General features: G+C 54.8%; 1 non-coding gene and 1 pseudogene across 1 annotated transcript; both read right to left on the reverse strand.

Moving 5' to 3' along the window:
• Nucleotides 1-8,034: 8,034 nt before the first annotated feature.
• LOC133105720 (U5 spliceosomal RNA) lies at nt 8,035-8,151 on the reverse strand. The gene has a single exon (XR_009703914.1). It is a non-coding gene; the product is annotated as a U5 spliceosomal RNA (small nuclear RNA).
• Nucleotides 8,152-8,475: 324 nt separating this feature from the next.
• On the reverse strand, nt 8,476-8,649 carry LOC133106319 (U2 spliceosomal RNA; annotated as a pseudogene).
• Between the last annotated feature and the right edge of the window lie 12,823 nt (nt 8,650-21,472).

The following is a 21,472-nucleotide window of genomic DNA, read 5'->3' on the forward strand; positions in this document are numbered from 1 at the left end:
TGCCTTTAAGGCCTCCCACCTCCCCTCGTCAAACTCCCCCCCGTTGTTCCATCTCTCGTAGAGCCCCTCCAGCTCTCTCTGGAGCCTAAGAGAGTGCCTCTGCTCCCTCCTTTTTTTCCCCCGGCAGTACGCAATAACGAAGGCCTTAATTCGGGCCTTCGTCCCCTCCCACCACTCCACCGCCAAGCTAAAAAATGGCTTCAATTTCGTCCACCCTGCGTACGCTTCCCTGAAGCGCACGCAAAAGGCCTCCTCCTCTAAGACCTGTGTGTTCATGCGCCAGCACCCTCTCCCAAAGGCTGGCGCATCCCACCCCACTGTCACCGCCACCCCACTGTGGTCAGAGAAGAACAGTGGAATGACCTCAGCCGCCCTCACCCTCTGCCCCCCTGAAACGAACACAAAATCTAGGCGGGACTTGGCCCCCCTACTGTTCCCCCAGGTAAGCCCTGGGTCCTTTGGCCACACCTCCCTAAACCCATCTTTCAGGGAGAACCTCCCCAACACCCCTTTCAGGTGCGCCACCGACCAATCAGGTGATTCAAGGGAGACATTAAAGTCCCCCCCCATCACTACAAACCTATTCGTGGCACATACCTGCTCCAAAGATACAAAAAACTCCTTTCTCCTTTGTACCATGGCTGGAGCATAAACACTTACCATCCTCAACTTTATACCCCTCCAATCCCCATCCACCACAAGAACCCGCCCCTGCACCCACGAGAACACATTCACAATTTTTATTTCCCTCCCTCTAACCAAAATTCCCACCCCTGAGGAATGGGCCCCTCCCACACTCCAAAAAGAAAACCCCTTCTTCCATTCCAAAGTAAATTTCTGAGAGTCCTCACTGGACCTCAGATGCACCTCCTGCAAAAAACAAACAAAAAATCTCTGCCCCGACAGGAAGTGAAAAACCCCCCTCCTCTTTCCTTCATTCACCAAACCCCTCACGTTACAGGTTAGTACTGTAAGACACTCTGCCATACATACAGAAAACAAAGAAAAACCCACCGCCTTCACAGGCCAAACCCCCCCACCCTCCCTCCCCCTCCCTCCTCGCAATCTAAAAAAGGTACCTCGTTCGGGGCCCTCTGTCGGACCGGCCCCTCGTCGTACCCACACTCGGACAGGGGGGAAGCCATGTCCCACACCAGGCTCTCACTGCTCGACACATCAGTGGAGTCCCCAGAGTCCAGGTGCGATCCCCCCCTGACCACGCCGAGCCTGACCTTCTTCTTCTTCTTTTTCTTCTTCTCCATCCCAGGAGATCCGCTCTCCCCGCTGGTGCTCTCCACCGCCAGCTCCTCTGTGGCCTCCGCCCACGTGAGGGTGCGGCTGCGCTTCACCCCTCCCTCCAGGCCTCCTTCCTCAGCCCCAGCTGCCCCTGACACAAGGGCTCCCTCTGGGGGTGCCTTTCCTGCAGCCTCTGCTTGGCCCACCACCTCTGCTCCGCCCGGGGCCGGCACTGCTCTGCCTGCCTTCGCCTCTCCCCTCCTGCCCCGAGGACATGGAGTGGGGGGCACCTCTCCCGATGACGGCACCTCTGAAGCCGAGGCCTCCAGCTCCGACTCCTCCACCACCTCCTCGACCGCCTTCTCCGCCACCGGAGCTGCCTCCAACGCCAGCTCTGTATCCTCTCTCTGCTCTTCCCCTGCTGCCTTGCTTTCCTGTCCCTGGGCTTCGTCCTCCTCTCCTCCCGGGGGCGCTGCATCAGCAGGAGCAGCCCTGCCCTGCTCCCGTCCCCGCTGCGCTTCCTCCTCCCCACCACCAGGGGGAGCTGGCTGTCCTCCGGCTGCCTCGGCGTAGGTGCGCCTCCGGGCTGGGCAGTCCCGGATCAGGTGTTCCAGGCTCCCACACAGGTGGCACTTCCTTCCCCTGGGGCACTCGCGTGCCGCATGGCCTTCCTCCCCACATGCCAAACAAACGAAGTAACTGCATTCTTTGGACATGTGTCCGTATTTGAGGCATCTCCTGCAGTATGTGGGCAGTCCTGGATAGGTAAGGAAGCCCTTATCCGGCCCGATGGAGAAAACTGCAGGCAGATGCCTCACACCTCCCACCGACTCCTCTTCAGGCCTGAGCCTCACCAGGTACTGCCTCTTCCCATTCCAGACACCGAAGTAGTTCTTCACCCTCACCTCGGGCCTCAACACTGTACAATACCTCCCCAAGAAAACCTCCACCTCTCTCGCCGTAACAAAGGGGTTGTAGGTCAGTAGGGTAACCAGCTTCACATTGTTTGAGAACAGCGGCTCCATAATTATCCCCTTCAAGACCTCTGCCTCCTTCCTCTCCTTGTAGGCCTCGAAAACCTCCAAGCACAGGCCCTCACTCTCCAGCGTCACGTCAAAAAGTCCCCTACTTGGATAATCCTGTACGCAGTACATTTTGTCGACTCCAACATTAAATAAATCGTGAAACACTCTTACTATGATGTAGCGCAGATCCACCTTCCCTCTTTCCTCCACCGCCACCTGCAGCCGGATTGTGTTCTTCCTCCTTAAAGCTCCTCCCGAACTCTCTGGTCCTGGCGCCGTCATGGTCCCACACTCAGAAAAAATCCTCCGCTCGCGAAAAAAAAGGTTTTTGTCTCCGTCTGATAAGAACAGATTTTTTTTGTTTAAGAAACTTTTATTTTACAAATTACATTTTATTTACATTACACACCCATAACGCCAACAGTATACCCCCCAGACAATACATATACATTCATTTTTTACACTTTTATGTACACTATTTACACTTTTGCCTTTTTACAGGCTCAAGGCGTCCTTCACCTTTTCCCATATCTTCTCACCCCTTTTTTTCCCCTCTCCCCGGGCGCACACCCTCATCTCCATCTCCACCCTTCTCTCCCACCCCTTGACACACTGCACTCCTGTCATGCCATCTGAGGGATTCAACATCTTTTTATTCCTGCTGTCCCACAGGGCCAGTTTCCCCAAACTCACTAGGAGGCTAAAAACCTCCCTCCCCCCATCTTCCAGGCTCTCCACCCCAGCAGCCCTCATGACCCCCTCTTTTTCCACTGCTGTGGCCCATACCGGGAGAAACACCCCCCTGTTTGCCCTTCCCCAGAACACTCTTGCGAAAGGGCATTCCCATAGGGCGTGCCCTCCCGTCTCCTCCCTCCCACAGCCCCTGGGACACAGCGGACTCCTGGCAGTGCCAGCCCTATACATCCTCTCCCTCACTGGTAGTCTTCCCAGGCCTCCCAGCCAGTTGAGGTCTCCTGCCCGGTTTGGGAGCCACCTGGCCGTCAACCACCTCCACTGCCCTCCACACCTTTCCACCTCCCTCTCTGCCTCCCTCGTCCTCCTACCCAGGATCGCATTATATAGGGCTCTATGGTCCTGTAACCCCTGTGCCCTGATGAGCTCTCTATTTGCCCTCCAGACCATCATTGCCCTTGTATAATACCACGGGGTGTCCTCTGCCCTCGGCCCTCTATTGTCCCACCCCACCAGCTCCCTCATGGCCGTCCCCACCCACATCCTCATGAGGTGCCGGCACTTGTGGCCCTCATCTCCCACCAGTGTGTCGAAAATGCTCTTTAGATTTAACACGTCCAGCTTTAGGCCCACGTCCACTAGGCCTCTTCCCCCTTTCTCCACCGGCAAAAACAACACATCCCGCTTTACCGGCTCCAACCGCCCTCCCCACAAGAAATTAAAAATCAGCCGGTTCAGCCTCACCCTACACACCGCCGGTATCGGAAAAACTTTCCCTAAATAAATTAACTGTGGCAACAAGTCTGCCTTCACCACTAATACCTTACCTGTCAGAGTCAACGCTCTCGCCCTCCACAAGCCCACCCTCCTCTTTATCCTTTCCAGGCACTGCTGCCAATTCAGCCTATCCGCCCTTTCCCTGCTGAAACGAACCCCCAGCACCTTCATCCCGTCCTCGCACGTTGCCAGGCCCTGCTCCTCCCCCCTTCCCCCTCTCCATCCCTCGGTCACCATCACTGCCGACTTGCTATGGTTTATTTTTGACCCCGACCCCCTACAGTACTGGCCCACCAGGCCCATGACCCTCCCTATGTCCCCGTCTGAGGAGACCACTACTGTGGTGTCGTCCGCATACTGCAGCACCTTTACCCTCTCCCCCCCGCTGCCTGGGATTTGCAGGCCTTTGAACTCCCTGTCCTGCCGCATCAGCTCCGCCAGGGGCTCTATGACGCATACGTATAAAAGCGGGGACAAAGGACACCCCTGCCTCACCCCCCTACCCTGCCTCACCTGCGCGCTCAGGGCTCCATTCACCCTCACCCGGCTGAAGGCCCCGTTGTAGAGGGTCCTCACCCAGGCGATAAAGCCCTCCCCGAACCCCATCCTGCCCAGCACCTGCACCAGGAAGGCATGGTCCACCCGGTCGAACGCCTTCTGCTGGTCCAAACCGATCACCCCTACCCCCACTTTCCTGCTCCTCGCCCAGCTCAGCACATCCCTTAGCAAGATCAAGTTCTGGGACCCCATCCTTCCTGGGACCGCACAGGTTTGATCCGGCCCCAGAACCTCCCCCAGCACCCCCTTGGCCCTGTTGGCCAGCACCTTCCCCAGCACCTTGTAGTCGGTGCAGAGGAGTGTGACTGGCCGCCAGTTCCCCAGATCTTTCCTCTCACCCTTCTTAAACAAGAGGTTTATTACCCCCTCCCTCATAGATAGGGGCATTTTCCCCACTTCTCCCACCCGGTTCAAAACCTCCGCCAAATCCTCGGCCATTATTCCCCAGAAGTGGGTGTACAACTCCCTGGTGATCCCGTCCCTCCCTGGAGTCCTCCCCACTTTTAGGGAGAACAAGGCCTTCCTTACCTCATCCTGACCTATCTTCCCCCCCAGGGCCTCCTGCTGTCCCTCCCTTACCTTCCTCCAGAGCTTCCCTACCAGCCTGTCCCCCTCCTCTGTGTCCCTCTCCTCTCTCCCAAACAGCACAGAGTAGAAACGCGCTGCTGCGTCCAGCTTCTCCTCTTGCTTCCTAACCTCCCCCTGGCCTGTCATTATCGCCTCTATCCATCCATCATTTTGGCGCTCCCTCACCGCTTTAAAAAAGAAAGGCGTCACCTTTTCGTCCCTTTCCCTCCTCTCCACCCTTGCCAGGAAGGCAAACCGCCTTGCTTTCCCTATATAATGTGCTTTTATGCTCTCTTTTAAGGCCTTGACCTCCTCTGTCCTTACCCTCCCTCCCCTGTTTGCCAGGCCCACCCAGTATTGCAACTCGCTCTGCAGTGCCCACACCCTCTCTCTCTCTTCCCTCCTCTTCGCTATACCGTAGGCCACACAGAACTCCCTCACCCTTTGCTTCACCACCTCCCACCACTCCAGGATACAGGAAAATTGGGCTTTGAAGGCCTTCCACCCCAAATAAAATTCTGCAAACTGCTCCACAAACACCGCATCTTCCAGGAGTTCAGCATTAAAGCTCCACGTCCTGCTTTCCTCCCGTTCCCCTCCCTCTAAAATGCATTTTATCGCGCAATGGTCGGAGGACCAGCTTGGCAACAGCACAAAATTTTTTAACTTAAACGCCTTTGAAACAAAAAAATAATCCAGCCTTCTCCTACAGCCCCTGGAGTTCGCCCATGTAAACCCCTCCCCCTGTCGGCCATTTTGCCTAAACCCATCAAACAAAGAAAACCTAACTAAAATCTCTTTCTCTAAATAACTAACTGAAAAGTCCCTCCTTCCTCCCACTATCCCTTCGTCCACAGCCACATTAAAATCCCCTCCCAAAATTATACCTCTGTTCGTGGCCAACAAATCCGGCAACAACTTAAAAAAAACCAAACGCTCAGAAATGTTGCACGGGGCATGCACGTTTATGAGCCGTAGTTTCTCCCCCCCCCACAAAACATCCACACACAGGAGCTTTCCTGGGACTACGGTCAGGAATTCCTCTACCATAACCCCCCTTCCCTTAAACAAAATCCCCAAACCATCCGCGTGTACATTGCCCACTGACCAAATTGAAGGCCCCAAAACCCAATCCCTTCTAAACATAGCCACGTCCTTCCCCCCTCCCAAATGGCATTCTTGCAGGAAACATACATCAAAAGGGACCTCTTTCAATGATAAAAACAGTCCCACTCTTTTGTCCCGTTCCCTTATGCCCCTGGCATTTAGAGACATGAAAATCCTCTCCATTACTGTATTAAAGTAATTATTGGCCTCCGGCCTACCTCCGTCCGAAGATCTTCTCCATGGCCACCCTCGGATCCGTTGGCAGTGGAGCCTCCGCACTCCCCATCTCCTTCTCCACCTCTTTGGCCCAGTCCTTGGGCCTCGCCATGGCTTCGGTAGGGGCCCTGGCCTTAGCCTGCCTCCCACCCGGTGGAGCTCCAGCCATCTCAGGCCTCTCCTTCCTCTTCTCTCCCCTCAGCCTGATGACGGCATCCTCCTCCATGGACAACTCCATGTCGGAGTCGTCACTGCCTTCCTCCGCCGTCTCCCTCCCCTCCATGCTGTCGGGACCCAGATCGGTGTCTGGGATCGGGCCCTCCTCGGTGCTAGGCCCCGCTGGGCCTGGTGTAGGCTCCTCCGCCTCCATTGGGCCTGGTGTAGGCCCCTCCACCTCCGCTGGGCCTGGTGTAGGCCCCTCTGCCTCCTTTGGGCCTGGTATAGGCCCCTCAGCCTCTGCCGGGCCTGATGCAGGCCTCTCAGCCCTCGCCAGGCCTGCTGTAGGCCTCTCCGCCTCCTTTGGGCCTGGTGTAGGCCCGTCTGCCTCTGTTGGGCCTGATGTAGGCCTCACAGCCTCTGTTGGGCCTGGTGCAGACCTCTCCACCCCCGCTGGCCCTGGTGTAGGTGCTGCTCTCTCCCTGGCTGCATCGGCGTAGGTGCGGCGCCGCTCAGGGCATGCCCTCATAAGATGGTCCCCGGAGCCACATACGTTGCAGGTGCGCGGCTCCTTACATTCGACCGCCATGTGCCCTCGCTGCCGGCAGTTGTGGCACACCACCGACCTGCACCCCGCGTCGACGTGCCCCACCTCCATGCACCTCCGACAAAAAGGAGGTTGCCTAGAATAGGAGATGTGGCCCTTCACTCCTTCGACCGTGCAGAGGGCTGGAGGATGGAGGTAGCCCTCGTAGCCATGGTCGCTCTCCCGGAGCAGGACCTCGTACACCCTCTGGCCATTCCAGAAGCCAAAGACGTCCCTCCGGTATCTGGGTCCGGCCACCACCCTGGCGTACCTCTCGAGGTACCTCCCGACCGCCTCATCTGGCACGTTCATGTCGAACAGGTTGATGATAACTACCCTGTGGTTCCTCCTCTCCATGGACTCCACCCGGAAAGCCCCCAGATCTTCCCTTTTGCATCTCTCCATGAATGCCTGGAATGCTTCTGGTCCTCTGAAGGCCATGTCGACGAACTCCTCTCTCCCGTTCCTCTGGATGCCCAAAATATCCCTCTCTGACAGAGAGAACTTCTCCAAAACAAAACTCTTCACGAATTCCTCCCTCTGGGGCATGCTCCCTGGGGCTCCTGCCCATTTCACCCTTGCAGTATTCCTTACGGCTCTCCAGTTGCTCGATGACATACTTACTTTCGCTTCTATCCACCACAATCCACTTGATCTTAGCCAAAAGGCCGAGAAGCGATAACCGCAAACTGGCCCCTGCCGACGGCGCCCTCCCGGTGGCCCCGGACCGCGCTCGGGGGAAGACGCCACCTGGCCCAGGAGCCGGCCCCCCTCCCCGCCTTCCCAAGAACCCTGCGCACGCACTGACTGGCCGGTCGGCGAGCTACCGTAACGACCGGACTCAGCTGGCTCCTCCCACCAAGATCCACTGTCCTCCACTGGCAGGCACAGCCGCCAAAAACACTCAACACATACCGAGTACGCTGTTACGTACTTACTACCGAGCCACTTACTGAATAGCTGCTCTCTAGGCAGCGACCAAAGCTATTTAGCGAGCGGGGCATCGATCGCACACGGCAAGCAGGCGATAAGCCAGAAACGAGCAAGTCGGCGACTCGCAAGCAACCCGCATACCTGTCGCACATTGCCGTCTGTCCTTAAACCGTTCGAAGCTGCCCCGTCCTGTGGACGGAGCATCCAAAAATAGCACAAACTCAGGTGCGTTCCTCTCCACGGAAATCTTTAGTAAAAGGCGAAAGATTTGTGCGTGCTGAAGAGAAACCCGAGCGAAATGTGACCTTTCAGCGCACCAGGCGCCTCCGGCCCCCTTCCCAGCCACTCCCACTGACCCGGGGTTGCCACTGCTGCCAGCCGGCCAGACAGACAATCCGAGAGGGAAGGTGGGAAAAGCGAGACAGCGCAATAACAACAAACAGTTACGTCCCGCACAGAAAACTACATCGTTTTGCTAAAAAACTGAGGCAAGCACACTTACAACAAGGGCACATATTCACCCTATTTACAACACAATTTACATACATACAAAATAAACAAACAAACAAAAAGGGGGAAGAACAGGGCAACAAAACACAACCTTTTTTTGCACAAAACTTGGAGAGGCGCACCGTTCCCGAACGCACTGCAATAACGGGTCGATGCTTGAAGCGGACGGAGCAAGCTCCTTCCCCGACTCCCTGTGCCAAAAATCCGTTTAATATATAGTCCCCTGATAGGGGACGTATCAGATATTAAACTGATAAGAACAGATTTTTTGTTTTTAAAAGGTTTATTATATCAACACATTTTTAAAATACAATACATTGTTTGTGCTCGGGCATGTCCTTACAGAAATAAATATCACTTCATAAATAACAAAATTACATTACAGTAAAAACATATATTTAAATACAATAAAAGTAAGTAATTTCATTAAAATTCCCACGAGGACCCTTTGCCCTTCCCTTTTTTCCCGCTAAAAGCACACACAATATTTAAAATAACAACCACAATCATTAAAACAGACGACCTTTGTACCGGGCAGCGGTGGGCGCTCTTAAACAACCTGCCTTCACACCGCCCCTGTTACCTCGTCATAACAGATCCAGGCCGGTCAGGCTGGCCCTCCCGGCCCCATTATCATTGTCCAGGCTGCATGCCCCCATGCCCCCTTGGCCCAGTCCACTCCTCTTCTCCGCCGGTCACGCCACATGTAGTCTCTGAGGGAGGCAAACGCCACCCTCCTCAGTGCCTCCGGTGACAAGGCCCTGTTCTCTTTGATCCACACAGTGCGGGCAGTCCAGATGGCCTGTTTCCCACAGTTTATGGCCAGCCACAGGCATCTCCACTGGCGTGAGGTCCTTCCCCTGCCCACGCCGTACAGCACCATCTGGCACTGCAGGGTCAGTCCCGCTCCCAGCAGCAGCTGGATCAGGGGCCCGCACTGTGTCCAGAGGGTCCTTGGCACCGGGCAGTCCCATAGACAGTGGCGGACCGACTCCTCCTCTTCACACCTGGGCCAAGGGCACTCTGCAGTCCTGGCCAGTCTCCGGGCATGCAGCACTCCTTGGACCGGGAGGACCCCATGCGCCGCCAGCCAGGCCAGGTCTCTATGACGATGCAGCAGATCTGGGTGGGCCACAGCGTTCCAAACTTCTTCCGGCTGGCCTACTGCCAGCTCACGCACCTGGCTCACCGGATCCCTACCCTGCACAAAGGACAGGAGAGACTTGTGGTTAGTTAAAACCCCCGCTCCCACCCCTTCCAACCCCATCTTCTTTAAAAAGGCCTTCATCTTCACATACCCTCCCACCATTTTAAAAGCCAAGGGTACCGTTAAAGGCACCCTCACCACCCCAATGCTTTTAAAATAGGCCCCACTAAAAAACTTGACAAAAAAAGACGCTTTACAAGACAGGGACAGACACAAGGACACCTGCAGCGCCACAAAGTGGCACCACAACACAGTATAAAAATCCAGAACCCCCTTCCCACCCTTCTCTGGTTTCTTTTTGACCACCGTTCTGGGCAACCGCTCCCATTTGGTGCCCCATAAAAAATAAAACACAGCACGATCAAGACGAGACAACACGGCACGAGACGGCACAAACACAACACTCACAAACAGCCACAAGGGTAAAATCACTGATTTTAAAATGAGTATTTTGCCCTCCAGCGATAGTTCCCTCAGTCTCCAAAACCCCAGCCGTTTTTCAGTTGTTCTTAAAATCCCTTCCCAGTTCCCATCCCCATGTCCGTCAGCATTAAAATGGACCCCGAGGATTCTCACTTGGTCAGGTCTTACAGTCATTGGCATTCCAGAGAGTTCAGTCTCTGTCCAACGTCCGTACAGTTTTAGGTCACACTTGTCCTTGTTTAATTTTGCCCCTGAGGCCCTCCCAAACCACACTGTCCTGTCAACAGTCCGGTCAATGGAAGGCTGGTCAGTGCAGAGTACGGTCACGTCATCCATGTATAAAATGCAGCGGGCCTCCTGCCCACCGCTCCCTGGAATGCCCAGCCCTGATATCCGGGTATCCCTTCTCAACACTTGTGCCAGTGGCTCTATACAGCACACAAACAGAAGTGGCGATAACGGACAGCCCTGGCGGACACCGCAGCGGACGTCTACTGCCTTGGAGAGGACCCCGTTCACCAGGATTCTGCTTCTAATCCCCGTGTACAGAAGCCCCACCCGTGCTAAGAACCCAGCCGAAAAGCCCATTTTCCCCAGCACCTTGAACAGGTACTGGTGCGAGACTCGATCGAACGCCTTTTTGAAATCTAAATTTAGTACGGCGAGCCGAATGTTTCTGTCTCTCGCAAAACAGATGGCGTCTCTTACCAGTACGAGGCTGTCAGTGATCCTCCTTCCAGCCACCGCACAAGTTTGATCCGGGTGGATCACGTCAGGTAAAACCGTCCTCATCCTCAGGGTTAAAATCTTGCTCAAGAGCTTAAAATCGAAATTTAAAAGGGTGATCGGGCGCCAATTTTTTATCTCGCGCCTATCCCCTTTCTTAAAAATTAGTGTGACCACCCCCTCTCTAAAACTCTTGGGCAACATTTTAAAATTTTCAAATTCGTTAAAAATATTTAAAAGGTCTGCTTCTATTAAATACCAAAATTTCCCATAAAATTCCCATGGCAGCCCATCCAACCCCGGTGCTTTGCCTTTTTTAAAAGACTTAAAACTGCTTGTTATCTCTTCCCTCCCTATTCCTCCTTCCAAAATGCCTCTATCCTCCACCACCCCCTCTATAAAATTTAGCACCTCTCCCATCCTTTCCTCCTCTACCTCCTTTTCCCTAAATAAATTACCATAAAACCCCTCCACCACCCTTAGCATGCCCTCGGTATCCGTATTTAAAACTCCATCTTCTCCCTTCAGACCTTTCATTAAAATATTCCTTGATAAAATCTTTTTAAAAAAGAATCTTGTACACTTTTCTCCTTCCTCTATCTCCTTTTCTCTACTGCTAAAAATGATGCTTTGGCATTTCTTCTCCATTAAAATCTCCATCTCTCTTTTGACCTCTTTATATTCTTCTTTAAAATCAAACCCCATATTTATTAAGTTCCCGTACCTATTTAATCTTTTTTGTAGTCCCACCCACACCCTCCTCTCCTTTGCTTTTCTCTCCCTCCCCTGTTTAATAAAAAATCCCTTTATTTGTTTTTTTACCCACTCCCACCACTCAGCCCGGGTCTCATAAAAACATTGGAGGGTCCGCCATTCTTCATATACTTCATTAAAAGCCATCACTACTGCCGGGTCCTCCAACAACCGGCAGTTCAGTTTCCATATTCCCCTGCCGACTGCTACACCTGACTTCACAGCCAGGGAGCAGCACAGCAGGGAATGGTCTGAGTAGAATACCGGGCTCAGAGACGATGCCAGACCAGCAAAACCCCTGGCAAAGAGGAAGTCAATCCTCGATGCTCGGGATCCATCACTCGTGCGCCAGGTAAAACCCTCCTGCCCCGGGTTAAGTGCAGAATAAATATCAGTGAGTTTAAAATCCTTTATTAAATTATTCAAATAAAGGGACGTTTTGTCCATTTTAAAATCGTCCCCTGCTCCCCTCCGCCCAGCCCTGTTTAAAACGCAATTAAAATCCCCAACCAATAGCAGAGGAGCTCTCCCTAAAAGATATGTGGGGAGCTCCTGAAGGAGCTCCCAGCGCTCCTGCTTCCCCTGCGGGCAATAAATATTCACGAGGTTAAAAGTCATTTCATTAAAAGAGAGAGATACTGTTAAAACTCTGCCTGTTCTCACCACTGTGCTCCCCTTCACCTCAATGTTTCTGTTCTTCACCAGCACTGCCACACCATCCGCCCGATTGGAGTGGGAGCCGCTCCAGAGAGACGGCCCCTGCTGCCATAGGTCCTCCCACATCCTGTAGGAGGAGCGATATGGCAGCCCACACTCCTGTAGGCAAATCACATCCGCTTGCACACTTTCCAAAGCACACAACACAGATCTTGCCCTCTTTAATGTCCTCACGCTGCACACATTAATGGTTGCCACCGTGAGGGGCATGTGCTGGGAAGCCATTTTATTAATATTTTTTAAATTAAGAAGTGAGGGTTAGAACAGGCAGAAAGAATTAAAAACACCACGAAGTTAAAAGAAATGCCATACTCACCCTTACTTTAAAACCCCACCGCCACCTGCTGGTGACCCAGCAGATGACGATGGTTCCGTCTCGGAGATATAGGGGGCCTGGTTTTGTCCCTGCTCCGGGTAGATTGGGGAGGAGCCCGATGACCCGCTGTCTGACAGCCCAGCCATCAGGCCCCACCTCTCCCTCACCCCCCTTTTCTTTCTTTCCACCCCTTCCGTTCCAGTCTCTGCACCTCTTTTGCGGACCATTCCTTCCACCAACATTTCCTCATCACTCTCCCCCTCTGTTACAGTCTCCATGAAGACTGCGTCAGAGTCGGAGTCAGAGTACAGAGACTCGACGGGTTCACAGGCCATTTCTTTCTCCCTGTTCTCCCCCTCCTTCACTTCCACCTCCTCACCTGCACCTTCTTTCCCGGCCACGCCCACACTCATTCCCTCATTAACCTTCACATTCACACCACCTGCCTCTCCCTCGTTCTCTCTCACATTCTCACCAGCGCCCTTTCCACCAGCCGCGCCCACACTCATTCCCTCGTTTGTGCACACATTCACTCCACCTGGCTCTCCCTCATTCTCTCCCACATTCTCACTCACTCCACTCGTTCCAGCCACACCCTGACCACCATTTTCACCTTCTGCCCCTTCTTGGGCTTCCTCACCCTTTCCCTCTTCCTTCTCCTCCTGCTCCTTCCTCATGGCCTCCCCCTCCTCCCGCTGCCTCTCCCGGGCGTCAGCCCTCGCCTGCTTGGCCCTGTTCGCGTAGGAATCAGGGCAATCTCTGAACAGGTGGTCTGAAGACCTGCAGAGATTGCACCTGATTCCATTTACGCACTCCGCCGCGAGATGCCCCACCTCCCTGCACCTGTTACAAAAAATGACCTGGCAGGCCTCTGCCAGATGGCCATAGGCCCCACACTTCCTGCAGAGTTTTGGCTGGCCTTGGTAGAAGACCAGCCCCCTGTTCTCCCCCAGAACAATAAGGGAGGGCAGATGCCTTAACCCCCCATATCCATTTTTGTCCTCCACCAATTTTACAGGGACCTTCCAACTCCCAGTCCAAATTCCATCTACATCCATTATTTTCTGGGCTGGCCCCCTAACCAGGCAGTAGTTCCTTAACCAGGCAACCAGGTCTTCCGACTCCACCGTCTCATTATACATCTTGAACACGATGTATTTAACCGAGTCATCTGTGAGCCTCTCAATGTCGAACATTGAGAAGCTCTCTTTAATGTTTTCTATTGAGTTCCAGAAGGAACCCAACAGCTGAGGGGTGCGGAAGCTTACATCAAAGCCCCGACCCCTCGGGAGCACAACCAAACAGTTTATGTCTCCCGGCACAAACTTTAAGGCTCCCATGAGAAGCTTCCTGGAGAAGTCCAAACGGGACATCTCCAGGAGCTTCCCTTCCTTCTCCTTTAGGGAGAAACGCACACAGCAGTGCCTCCGGGCGCCGACCCTAGCAGCCGCCATCCCGGATACGCCACCACACAAATTTCACCACACTACAAACAATTCTACACAGACCTCCAACAAACCAAGAAACAAAGAAAAGCAAGCCCAAAAAGGGCCTTACCCTCCCGGAGGACCCCCTCACTCCTCCTCTCCGGTTGGGCTCTTAACACAATCTACACACAAAAAAAGACACAAGCAACACAAGCAACAAAAAAGACAACTATTATTTACTTACTTTTTTTGAGTGTGACAAGACTCCTCTCCCACCAACCAACGATTCGACCGCCTATCTTAGCCAAAAGGCCGAGAAGCGATAACCGCAAACTGGCCCCTGCCGACGGCGCCCTCCCGGTGGCCCCGGACCGCGCTCGGGGGAAGACGCCACCTGGCCCAGGAGCCGGCCCCCCTCCCCGCCTTCCCAAGAACCCTGCGCACGCACTGACTGGCCGGTCGGCGAGCTACCGTAACGACCGGACTCAGCTGGCTCCTCCCACCAAGATCCACTGTCCTCCACTGGCAGGCACAGCCGCCAAAAACACTCAACACATACCGAGTACACTGTGACGTACTTACTACCGAGTCACTTACTGAATAGCTGCTCTCTAGGCAGCGACCAAAGCTATTTAGCGAGCGGGGCATCGATCGCACGCGGCAAGCAGGCGATAAGCCAGAAACGAGCAAGTCGGCGACTCGCAAGCAACCCGCATACCTGTCGCACATTGCCGTCTGTCCTTAAACCGTTCGAAGCTGCCCCGTCCTGTGGACGGAGCATCCAAAAATAGCACAAACTCAGGTGCGTTCCTCTCCACGGAAATCTTTAGTAAAAGGTAGTTTTATTGGTTTTTTTTAATTTCTTAACAATTTTAAATTCTTTCCTTTTTTAAAACACACTCAATAACACAAACAAAAAATTTTTTAAACACACACTTAAACCATAAGGAACAGAGACATCAAAATAAATGAATAACAAATTTTCAAAAGAGTGATTCAAAAAATGTTCACAAAAACACAAAATATCCAAAAAAATCACTATGTAATTCAAAGAAAACAAAAGTGAGTTAAAAGACAAAGCAATGAGGAAAAAAAGAAAGTCCATTTCGCTCAGGTTTGCTGTCCCGAGAGGCTTCTGTGTCCCTTAGGGGGGGGTGGACTATATGATGAATTCTTTCCAGTGGTCCACCCCCCACTTCTCTCTCGCCAGGTTCTTGTTAGTGCGGATGTCCACCAGAATGCCGTCCTGGAGGAGGTTTTGGATCCTCCTCCGGAGAGTGATCAGGTCTACAGATGTTTTCTGGTAGACCTTGATGTTCCTCGTCTCCCACAGGACCTGCTTCACTGTGTTGATGATCCTCCACTGACGCTGGAGCACGGTGGTCTTGCATCCCCCCGGCGGACCGTAGAGGATGCCCTCAGCCATCAGGGAGGACCTCGGCAGGAACCTGCTTAGGGAGACAGAGGAACAAACAAGGCCCCAGACCCGCCTGGCCACGGAGCACTCCCAGAACAGGTGGTGGATGTGTTCCGAGTCAGTGCATCCGTGGGGGCAGCGTTCAGTCAGGGCTAAGTGCCGGCGATACATAAATGTTCTAGTGGGGAGACACCTATGGGCTGTCATCCAGGCAATGTCTTTTTGTTTATTTGTGAGACACTTATGTGTCACATTTGCCCAGATGACTTGCGGGTCCAGGTCTGGCCCCCCCCTCGGGAGCGTTACTATTTGGCCAGATCTTAAATGAGCCATGATCATTTTATAGCTCCACGAGGTTAGGCCAGCCCTGGGCAGACCCGTCCTGTAGGCAAAGTCCTTCAGGGCTCGGTAGACATAGGGGGGGTCCCAGCTGTAGGGTATGGTGAGGTCCAGCACACCCAAGCCCATTGCTCTAAGGAAGGGGGTGGCATAGTACCTGGCAAAGGTACCAGAGGCCTTACCCACCTTCCCTGCATTCTGGACAAGGGTGGCCAGACCCTGAACCATAATGATGTTCACAATGTCTGGGACCCCCCGCCCCCCATTCCGCTCCTCTTTGAGGAGGGTGACGCGTTTAAGTTTTTCCATGGTGCTCCCCCAGACAAAGCGGAAAGCCATCCGGGTGATTAGCTTCCCGGTGGCTTTGTCTGGGGGAAACACCCTCCCCACATAGAGCAGAATGGGTAGGACAATTGCCTTCAGGACAAGGATCTTACCCGCCATGGTCAAGGGCCGTGCACTCCAGCTCCTGATTTTATTTTGGACGTGGCGGAGGGCTCCCTCCCAGCTGGTTCTCCCTCCTCCGTCAGCCTGGAAGGTCACCCCCAGGAGCTTGATGGTATTCCTACGCACAGGGAAGGAAACGGTCAGCTCCTCACTCCAATGTGGAGACAGAAACAGTTCACTCTTGTCCCTGTTGACCAGGGCGCCAGTGGCCACACAGAAGTCGTCCAACACCTTGGTGGCACAAGCGATAGAACGACTGTCTGTGGCGACGATGGCAATGTCGTCCATGTACGCCATCACCTTTAGCCGTTCCCCCCCCGCTCCAGGGAGTGGATAGCCCACCACTCCTGGATTGGCCCTGATGGCCTGGAGGAACGGTTCCAGGTAGATGACGTACAGGAGAGATGCTAGAGGGCACCCCTGCCTGACGCCAGACCTGACATCGAACGGGGCAGAGGGCTGTCGATTGACAACCACTCTGCCCGTTATGTCTGTCAGACAGATCTTTGTCCAGCGCAGGAGGGGGCCAGGAATGTTCATTTTCTCCAGCACTCTCTCCAAGCACACGTGACTCACCCGGTCAAATGCCTTCTCTTGATCGAGACTGAGAAGGCACAAGGGGGACCTCCGCTCCCCGGAGTGGATGATTAGATCCCTCACGAGGAGCAGGTTGTCATTTATGGACCTCCCCTGCACGCTGCAGGTCTGGTCCGGTCCGATCACCGATGTTATCAGGCCTTGGAACCTCCCCATCAGCGCCTTCGCCATGATCTTATAATCGACTGAGAGGAGGTTGATCGGCCGCCAGTTGCGGAGGTCCTTCAGGTCCCCCTTCTTTGGGACAAGAGCTACTGAGCTCTGTCTCAGTGAGGCGCCTAACCGCCCCTCCCTGTACGCAGCCCTGAACACTTCCGCCACGTCCCCCTTCAGGAGATCCCAGTGAGCCTGGTAAAACTCAGCTGGGATTCCGTCAGGGCCCGGAGCTTTATGTGTATTCAGGGAGTGCACGGCCCTGGTGAGCTCCTCAGTGCTCAACTCCGCCTCCATCTGCTCATCTCCCAGGCGTCTGTCCAGGCAGCCCAGGAAGGTGTCCATGAGAGCCCCGTCTGAGGGCCTCTCGCTATAAAGGCCCTCATAGAACTCCCTGGCCACCTCCCGGACCTCCGCCTCTTCAGACACCACCACACCTCTGCTGTTATAGAGAGACCAGATGTTATTCGTCTTGGTCCGTGCCCTGCGGAAGAAAAACCGTGTGCATTTCTCATCCTCCTTGAGGCCCTGGAGTTTGGAGCGGAAGGTCTGTTTCTTCCGCTCTTCCCGGTAGAGGGTGGTGAGGCTCTGCCGAGCTTGTGCGATTTCGCTGCTAACATCCAGGCCTCGGGACTGGAGGAGGCTTAGTCTTTGGAGGGCAGCATTGTGGCGTTCAAAAACTGCCCTCCCTTCCTTCGCCTTCCTCCGCCCGACTGCCCGGAAGTAGCCCCGCACTCGCTCCTTCACCATCTCCCACCACTCCACCGGGGAGTCAAAGAGATGTTTCAGACTCACCCACTCCAGGTATCTTCTCGAGAAGGAGAGACGCACCTGGGGGTCTTGGAGATGGCTGATGTTCATCCGCCAGAGCCCCTTACCCACGGTTATCGATTTCTCCCAGACCAGGGACACGGTTACCATGTGGTGGTCCGAGAAGTGCACCGCCTTGATGGAATAGCTGTGCACCCTCAGGCCTGGGGAGAGCAGAAACATGTCAATTCTGGATGAGGAGGAGCCAGAGGAACTCACAAAAGTATGCTGGGGAGGAGAGGCGCCCCCGGCGTCGCAGAGGGAGAAATCCTCGATGAGGGACCGCAGCAGGGTGCCGGAGCGGTCCGGCCTTGGTTTGCTGCGGTCCTCATCTCTTAAAACACAGTTGAAATCTCCCCCTACGACGACGGGCATTGTAGTGTGTAATATGGAGCGTAATTTTGTGAAAAGGGAGACTCTCTCGGCCACACTGGTGGGGCCGTACACGTTGACGACCCTGAGTGGGGAACCCCCGACATCGAAATCAGTGACGAGGATTCGCCCACTCTCCACAATATTGTGTGCTGTTGTTTTAACAAAGGGATTCTTCGTCAACGTGCCGACCCCATCAGCTCTGGCGATGTTAGAGCCAGACCAGAGAGAGTCTCCCATTCTCCATTCCCCCCCCAGAACGCCATCCAACTCCCGGAACGGGATACCACATTCCTGGAGCAGGACGACGTCCGAGGGGATTTGTGAAAGAATGGAGAAAACTGTTGAGCGTTTGTCTGGATGTTTAATGCTGCGAGTGTTGAGTGTTGTTAATGTGATTGTGTTTTCCATAAAGTTTATTTTTGGTGTGTGTCTGGTGTACCGGAGTTATTACTGGAAATTTTCTGACACATTTGGTCAATTGTAGAAAAAATTGTGTCTGGGTTATTTTGGCGCCTACTCACCCCCTGACCATGTGCTCCCATGGGTCTCCCCTCCCGACTGCCTGGGAGGTTCCGTCCTGGAGAGGTGGGGGCAGATGTTCTTACCCCAGGCTTCCCCCCAGCCCCTGGAGGGCCCTGAGAGGCGGATGTTGTTTGGGTCCCGTTTACAGAGTCTGGACCAGGGACTGGCTGGTCCTTAGTGGTTCTGGGATGAAGAGTGCTAAAGGTATGGTAACCGGTCTGTCTCGGCTTTGATGGTGGTGGGGTTGGTTTGTTTGGGCGTGGTAGGGGGTTTGGCCTAGCGGAAGTTTGTGGGGTTTCTTTTTGGTTTGTCCCAACGGCTCTTTTGGCTAGTTTGGTTTGGCGTGTTATTGCTGGATTTGCAGGCTGGGTGGGAAAATTGTGCTGAGCTGTAGTTTTTGGTGATCTCATTCTTTTGCCCTTTTTGGATTTCGCCTTCTGCCAGGGTGTGATGGTGTCATCAGTGTCTGTGGTTGAGGAGTCTGACTCCTCCACCGTGATGAGGATGTCGGAGTCAGGCTCCTCCTTTACTGTGGTGATTGGGGATAGGGTAATCAGGGGAACTGTGCTGTTTGGGATTTCCGAAATAGTGCTGCAGGGGAGGTCTTGTGCCGTGCTCGGTGCCTGTGTTGGTGTGTTGTCAGGCTGAATGGGGGGGGACGTGAATGTATTTTCAATTATTATAGGTATAAGAGGGGTAGGGAGCGGGGTAGGGAGCGGGGTAGGGAGCGGGGGGGGCAGTCAATGACGGTGGTAGGGGCGCGGTGCTCCGGGCCCTGTTCGCGTACGAGAGGGGGCAATCACGGAAGAGATGCCCCCTCACCCCGCAGAGGTTACAGGGCCTCGGGTCACGGCACGCCCTGGTCTCGTGCTCGCCGCCACACGACTTGCACTTGACCACTGTGCAGGCTGCGGCCAAGTGACCTAACTCGCCGCAGTTCCTGCACAGCTTGGGCATGCCGTGATAAAACACCACGCCCCGGTGTCTCCCCAGCGTGATGGTGCTGGGGATATGACATACCCCCCCGACTACAGAGGGGTCAGATTTTAGCTGGACCAGCCATTTTCTGGCCCCGGTCCAGACTCCGTCCTCATCCAGGACCCTCCGAGATCCTGATTTAACACTGCCATACCTGCCCAACCACGTACTCACATCGTGGTCCTGTACAGCTTCATTATAAAACTGTACAGTGACCACTTTGTTTTCCGTGTCGGACAGGGGCTCTACCTCAAAGTTGCTGAGGGGGGCCTTGTCCTTCCCCTCTCTAAAGAGGTTCCAGAACCTCTCCAGGACATTAGCGTTTTTAAAGCTAATTTCAAAGATATCAGCGTTACCTGGAACCTTCACCAGGCAGTTCAGGTCGCCTGGCACGAAGCCCATGGCTCGCTGAAGCACTGCCCGGCTAAACTCCAGGCGGGTCATACCTGTCACTCTCCTCTGGCTGTTGGCTGTTGGGGCAGCAGCATTGGTTCCCCCCCTAGTGGACGCTGGCTCGGTGGCGCCCTCCACAGCTGCGCCATTCACCCCGTGCTCCACCAGGGGGCCTACCCTGTCGCTGCTGCCCCCCTCTCCGCTGTTCAGGAGGGTTAGCCGGACGGCATTGTGGCGCCGCACACCTGGCTGAGCCGCCGTCGCCATTCCTGCTGGGGGCCGGAGTCCAGCTGTAGGCAGAGAAACGAGAAACGCCTGAGGTTGATGGCCTGTCCCAGGGGGACCGAACATGCAAGGGGGGCCGATGGTTCAGCTCCCCTGCCGCTAGTGAACCTCCCTTCCGGTGGGGGGGCGCCAAGCGTTGGTCCGGTACGCAGCAAGCAGGTCCGGATCCAAAGGGCGCCGCCGTCTTCTGGGGGGAGGTCCACGGATCCCCCTTTCTGCCTGCTCCGCACGCCTCGTCCTCTGGAGGGGTCCCGCTGGATCTGCTGCAGGGCCTGAAAAACCAGAGGCAGAGAGAGAACCGGCGAAGGCCCAGCAAGGCTGGTACAGGCCCGGAGAGCAGCCCTTCCGGGCGTTCTCTCCGGGCAGCTCTGGTACTCGCCTCTGGCTTTCGGCAGGAAAGCGTTCTGCAGCAGTGGAGCTCGTCCTCCGGATGGCGGGAGTCTTCTGGCAGGGTGGCCTCCAGGCGAGTCTCTGCCTCCGCCGGCTGGCTCTCGAGGATCCTCGTCGCCGCCTCAGTCCAGGAAAAGGTGGTGGAGTCCCGGGCTTCTTGGCTGGCTCTCTGGATCCTCGAGGCTCCTCCGGGTCCGGCTCCCTCTGGTGGCAGGCTCTGGCAACGGCAGCTCCCTCCGCAGTTCCTGGATCAGCTCCCTCGCTCCTTCTCTCCAGCCACCTGGTTGGTTCCTCCCAACAGGCCCTGGGGTACCTGGAGGTCAGAGAGGGCCGCGGTCAAGCCACTGGTACTCTCTCCTCACTCCAGGTACAGCTGTTCCGGGGGTGGTCGCGGTCAAGCCACGTACTGGGAACGAAACTCGCAGTCCGTCAGGTTAGGAGGAAAAACCAGGTGGAAAAAAGAGAGGGGCGAAGGAACCAAGAAAGGGAGGAAAAAGGGAGAGAGAGAAGGGACACAAGCTCTGAGAAGCCTCTCAAGAAACAGCCGAAAACCCCCTGTCTACCACTAGCAAGCCAGTGGTAGGCAACAGGTTAATTCGTGCTGAAGAGAAACCCGAGCAAAATGTGACCTTTCAGCGCACCAGGCGCCTCCGGCCCCCTTCCCAGCCACTCCCACTGACCCGGGGTTGCCACTGCCGCCAGCCGGCCGGACAGACAATCCGAGAGGGAAGGTGGGAAAAGCGAGACAGCGCAATAACAACAAACGGTTACGTCCCGCACAGAAAACTACATCGTTTTGCTAAAAAACTGAGGCAAGCACACTTACAACAAGG

This window comes from Conger conger, chromosome 12, assembly GCF_963514075.1.
Source record: "Conger conger chromosome 12, fConCon1.1, whole genome shotgun sequence".
Taxonomy (NCBI): Eukaryota; Metazoa; Chordata; class Actinopteri; order Anguilliformes; family Congridae; genus Conger; species Conger conger.